Below are 6629 nucleotides of genomic sequence, written 5' to 3' on the forward strand. Positions count from 1 at the left end.
ATAGGAACCAGAGACAAAAGGGAATCCATCCCCTTCTGGGTGGCACTGAATGCCCATTGTTTATAGTTTTATAATTATTGAGGTGTACGGTTTAGTGATAGGTGCTTAGATGCAGAACTTCTCATGCAAATTGTAGTCTTAAGCCACTGTAGCAGACTGTGAAAGAGTGACAATCCCTGGTGCTTAATTGTCCTTTTTTTTTGCTCAAAACCCTATAATTAGCTTCACATTGATTGACACTTTTGGGTAACGAGGTTATGTGTTTGTGGGTTATTAGCCTAATCTCACACTGAAACATAGTGCTGCTAAGCACGCAATGGGAAAATGTAATGTATCTATTAAATGTCATTGCAACAATTATCACGTTTGTTAAACGATTATGTTCATTTTTTAACCATCTTTCAACCATAGTAAGTGTGCTAATAATCTGGAGCTTGCTGTATGTACAGTGCAACAGGAAAGTCCAAAATTAATTCAATTAATTTTTCCCGTACAATTCTACAAACAATACCTCGTAATGACAACTTGAAAGAAGTTTGTCTGAAATCTTAGCAAATTTATTACGAAAAAAAAAATGAAAAGCACTATATGTATATGTACAAAGGTCCCACAGTTAACAGTACATGTCAGAGCACAAACCAAGCCATGAGGTCAGAGGAATTGTCTGTAGTCCTTTGAGAGAGTATTGAGGATCAAGGCACAAATCTGGGGAAAGATACAGAAAAAATTTCTGCTTCAATAAGGGTCCCAATGAATACAGTGACCTCCATCATCCTTAAATGGAAGAAGTTTGAAACCACCAGGACTTCCTTTAGAGCAGGTTGCCTGGCCAAACTGAGCGATCGGGGAGAAGGGCCTCAGTCAGAAAGGTGGCCTAGACCCCGATGAGCAATCTGAAAGAGCTCTAGCGTTTCTCTGTGGAAAGAGGAGAACCTTTCAGAAGAACAACCATTTCTGCAGCACTCATCAATCAGGCCTGTATGGTAGAGTGGCCAGATGGAAGCTCAGTACTCCTTAGTAAAAGCCACAGTCTGCCTGGAGTTTGCCAAAAGTCACCTGAAGGACTCTCATACCATAAAAAACTAAAATTTTACTCTTTGGCCTGAATGCCAAGTGTCATGTCTAAAGGAAACCAGGCACCACTCATCACCTGGACAATACCATCCTTACAGTGAAGCATGGTGGTGGCAGCATCATGCTGTGGGGATGTTTTTCAGTGGCAGAAACTGGGAGACTAGTCAGGATCGAGGGGAAGATGAATGCAACAATGTACAGAGACATCCTTGATACAAACCTGCTCCAGAGTGCTCTGGACTTCAGACTGGGACAACGGTTCATCTTCCAACAGGACAACGACCCTAAGCACACTGCCAAAATAACAAAGGAGTGGTTATGGGACTGTTACGAGCCACAAAAGCACCTATTTGTTTGTATGGCTTGGCTGCTCTTTCCGCTCACTGCCGACCTGTCTACCTGACCCCCCCAGCAGTCAATAGCAATAACTTCTCATCTGCATCCATAGTCACCCTTAATCAGGCACTCCTGCTGATAACCTACTGGTACTACCGGTTTCGAACGTGCTGTGTGGACATGTAGTTTGGCCGCACCTCTACATATCCACCTGTAGGAGATTATCTTTTTAGACACGCTAGGGTTAGAGGCGAGTGCCACCCGCTGTATTTTTGGGCAGATTAGGCTGTACATAGGTAGGAAAGTTGTTTTGTTCTTTGTTTTGGCACCATCACTGAGTCCACATTCGTGATTCAATATTTTCAAGCTCATTGACCCTGGCTGTTTGTTTATTTTATTTTGGTTTTTTTGTATATAGTATTTTTTCCTTATTCATGTAAATTTGTATTATACACTAGACAGTAAAGTGAAAGAACAACTAAAACTGAGTCTCAGTCATTTCCTTTCTTCCAAGATCCATCACAAAAACAACATGTTACTTTCCTACCATAGATACCAAAAGGAAACGTAACAGGGATAACTCTTTGAATATCCTGAGTGGCCTAGCCAGATCCCAGATTTGAATCCGATTGAACACCTCTGGATAGATCTGAAAATGTCTGTGCACCGACACTCCCATTTAACCTGATGAAGCTTGAGAGGTTCTGCAAAGAAGAATGGGAGAAACAGCCCAAAAATATGTGTGCCAAGCTTGCAGCATCAAACAAAATATTGGCTGTAATTGTTGCCAAAGGTGCTCTAACAAAGTCTTGAGTAAAAGCTATAAATACTTATGTACATGCTTCACGTTGTCATTATAGGGTTTTGTTTGTAGAATTGTGAGGAAAATAATTAATTAAATCCATTTTGGATTAAGGCTATAAAAACAATATGTGAAAATGCTATTGATGGAAATAAAAGACAAATAATAGGTTAAATATTAAGGTTGACAGTTTAGTCAGTGACACTTCATGGAGTCATGGACAACTTGCAAAACCAGACCTTTATTGATTTTAATAATTTAATACACTCACATTATATAATTGTTTACTTCACTGTGACCACTTTCTGCTTTATAACAGCAATCAGAGAGGTACACTGATTTTCTCTTTATTTTCAAAAAGACCGGGTAAAAAATATTCATTAAAAAAACCTCTAATACAGTATAACTGATAGCACCTAATTGTGCATACATGTAAATAGTTTCTGTTAGCTCGAAGGTCAATTCCAACTAATCTTTAAATGTTCCTTTTTATATGTTTTTATTTAGATTCTGTTTGTGTCATGTCTGTTGCTTATATGCACCTAAATTAGTTATTACTCACAATTATGTGAACAAGAGGTACAATATGTGATCTAATAGTTCCACATGGTCAGTTTACCTGCTTTAACACTTTTCCACTACTAGCTAGGGAGAGGTTCTTGCATACACATGGTCAGGAATGTGCGTAGAATTATGCGTATCCTCTATCCTCATGCATACGCAAAACATGATCGATCCTATTCAATGCAAAGCAATGTGTGTATGCACAAAAATATGCATATGCAGTGTTTACAGACAAAACAATGCATATTTATTTATTTTTTTTTACTACACATTGTTTACTGTTTATATGTATATTTGTTTCATACATTATCTCTTTATATATCTTTATACCTTATATTATTTTATTTTATTTTATTTTATTTATTTATTTTTATTTTATTTTATATAGTTTTTCTTATACCTTATACTTATTTATCTGCCTCCTTTTCTTTTCCCCCATCCTATTCCCTCATGCCGGACCATCGTATAAAACATTTCACTACATGTCGTACCCTGTATGTATGTGTATGTGATGAATAAAATTTGATTTGATTTTTGATTTGATATGCAGGGTTTACGGACAACACTATGTGTTTGCATGATTTACGCACAAAACTATGCGTACGCACAGTTTACAGCCAAAACTATGTGTATGAGGGGCTTACACACAAAGGTACGCATACACACGGTTTACATGCAAAGTTAACTGTGTTAGAGTATGCACAGTTGAGGGAAGATACCTCTGGTCCTGGAGTAACCACTATCCTGCAAATTTTTATGATTTCCCTGCTTCCAGCATAGCTCATTTAACTAATCAGTTAATTACCTGCTCTGTGTTGAGTGAGTGAAGCAGGAAAAACACTCAAAAGTACAGAGCAGGGTTGGGAAATTGCGGCACTAGTGGAAACTTAAGGATTAGGAATTAATGGGTGTATAGGGGCTTGTTAAGTTTTTAATGGACATTAGCCTACAACAGGCTGTAAAATAATTTGATTGGTTGTCTGGAGGTTCATTCCTAAAAGTTCCATTGCGAGTGCAGGAGAAGCAGAACATTCTGAGCCGACTTTTGAGTGGACTTCTCCGGATAAATGCGGGGATTGGGACACGACCGGTTTTTGAACGTTAGTTTCATCACCGAATGAAATACAATCTCGTACAGCAGGTGGCAGTATTGCTCACACACACACACACACACACACACACACACACACACACACCAGGCGTGCTAACAACTTAATAATAATAATATTTTAAGCTTGATTGCGTCTCATTCATAGGGAGTTTCTATCGTGGTTTTCGGTGATATTTTGCACGTAATTTAAATGACACTTTGAGATTTACTTCTGTAGCGTGTTTACTTTTGAACCGTAAGTTTGTTTAATAAACACCGAGGTTTCCTTGCTTTAATTAAATAAAAGTAATGTTTAAATTCCTAAAAATGACGACCAGATTAAGAAATGCAAAACTTTAAGAGAAATGCAGTTATATTATGTGTGTTCAGCTCAGGCACACCTGCTCAAAAAACCCAGTTTAGTTAGACCAAATACAGGCCAAGCTGCTAAACTGGGAGACCATCATTACGAGCAGGTAAGTTGTTTTCAAGCTTTCTTATTACTCTTTATTACATGTCTGTCTCATTGTGGTCTATTTATATAAGAACATCTTGTTTATGTTGTTGCACTGGCACTTGAAACTCTTTCGTTGCCATTATTATGCAGCTGCCAAACACCTAGTTGGCACCTGGTATCTGGCTGGACTTAACTAGATTTTTCAGCAGGCATATAAACTAAAGTTAATGAAGACACAGGATTGTTATAGTTTGATGTCATAGTGTTCGACTGTGTTAGAAAACTGCAATGAATTTCTTAGTGTTGATATTGTTCCCAGTCGACTGTTTCTACAGTACAGCAGAAACTCACTTCATTTTTCATTTTAAAGGCAATGAAGAAAAATCACTTAGTGTTCACTAGATGGCAACAGTGCACTAAGTAAATCAGACCATCATGACCTAGTCTGAATAAATTCATATGCATATGGATTCCAGTTGGTTCGCTGTCAGTAGTCTTTACATATAGAATAAAATTCCTGCATAAATACTTATGGAGAAGAACATGTATTTTCCCCCAGTTTTAGAAAATAATGAATTGTAAATTATTTCAACAATGGATTTTGTAATGCTGGATGGATTTTGTAATGTTGATTCTTGTTCTGTGTGAATGTTATTCACACAGAAATACTGAAAAGGAATAACATTGTCACTAAAAAACAGCTCGGATTATTAATAGAACTATGATGTCTATTCAAATGCACAGAATTGAACACGTCATATTCTTTTGCTTCAAGCGCCAATAAATAATTATACTTATGGATGAAGGAACATTGATTTTGTCTAACAGTTGTGTCTTATTCTGAATACATGGCCAGGAAAGGTAGGTACAGATGTTCATACCATACATATTATCCTTTAAAGATTTAATTAAAATGATTTTTAAAAAAAATTAATTGTGGTAAAACTCCTGAAGTTTTTCTTATTGAAGTGATTTTTTTTCTAGTTTGTGTCTAACAGTTGTGTCTTATTCTGAATACATGGCCAGGAGGTGGAATGTACAAATATTCATACCATACATATTATCTTTTAAAAATGTCATTAAAATGATTTTTTTTTTTTAAATGAATTGTGGGAAAACTCCTGAAGTTTTTCTAATAGAAGTGCAGATTTTTTTTTCCCTTTTCAGCAAATTGAATCAGGGGTATATTTCTTTGCAAATATTCTATCATCTTTTTTTTTTTTTTTTTTTTTTTTTTTTGCATGATTAAGTTTATGATTTATTATTCTTGTCTTATTATTAAATGAGCTTCGTTCATGCTGCATGATGAGGACTAGCAATTAGTGTATGCAAATGAGAAAGGACTACAGGAAGCTTTCACTAATTTCTTGACAGATGAACAAAGAAACGTGCACACAGCTCTGGCATCTGCATGTGTGCAGTTTTTCGCCTTATGGGCCAATGTCTGTCTTTAGTACCATAATTGTAACTTTACATTTTCTGCTTTGTATTGTCCCCTTTGTGCTTCACTATTCCATTATTTGAAAGGATGGACAAATGTGTTTTTTTGTTTTTTTTTTTGTAGAGAAGGTTGTATTAATGTCTTGCTGACTTTTTAACCGTAGCACTTTGCTCAATCAGAATGTTGCTCTCTGCCTCAACTGTGTGCACAGGATCATTTGGTATAATCCCTAATTAACACACTGCTATTTGCTCTGTCTGATCAAGCGGTCTCATTAATCCAGCAAAATTGAAAGTTTACTATATCATTTTTTCTCTCAGTGTGGTCATGTTTGCAATCGTTCCTTATTGGTATTATTCACAAATAAAAGCTGGTGTAGACTTTGAAGTTTAGGGTTTTGCTTTTATGTGCATTCTAAGACTGGCAGAATTATTTTGGTTCTTGATTGTTGGCCTTGTCTTTCTAATTAACTAAAGCAAATTTACCTACTGAAACACTAATATGCTTTGAAGAAGGTGTAGCCTACAGTCATTTTCTTAGTTTTATTTGTGGATCAATAAGAAACTTGGTAAGAAGTCTTTATTCTCTCCTCCAAAAGCCAGAAGAAAATTCTAAATGAAAAGAAAAAAAAAACAGAACCCACAGTAGTTCTCATTTTAATTGAATATTAATTTCAGTTCTTGTATTTCTGTAATATAAATTTGACTACACTGTAAAAATGTTTTTTTTTTCCAAACATTTGCAGCATCAGGATGAAACTGTGTATGTGCAGAGAGAATGCAGATTGTGGGTAGAATTGATTCCCCGGACCATAGAACTGAGTATCAGATCCAGCTTATGTGTTTTACGTGTTCCCAGGACCGAG

The 6629-nt window shown here is 36.3% G+C and overlaps 1 long non-coding RNA gene across 1 annotated transcript; it reads left to right on the forward strand.

The window, feature by feature from the left end:
- Nucleotides 1-3392: 3392 nt before the first annotated feature.
- On the forward strand, nt 3393-4307 carry LOC310728482. Its single transcript, XR_014534270.1, has 3 exons — nt 3393-3428; nt 3795-3876; nt 4262-4307. It is a non-coding gene; the product is annotated as an uncharacterized lncRNA (long non-coding RNA).
- The last annotated feature ends 2322 nt before the right edge of the window (nt 4308-6629 follow it).

Source organism: Silurus aristotelis (genome assembly GCF_946808225.1).
Source record: "Silurus aristotelis genome assembly, chromosome: 7".
Lineage (NCBI taxonomy): Eukaryota > Metazoa > Chordata > Actinopteri > Siluriformes > Siluridae > Silurus > Silurus aristotelis.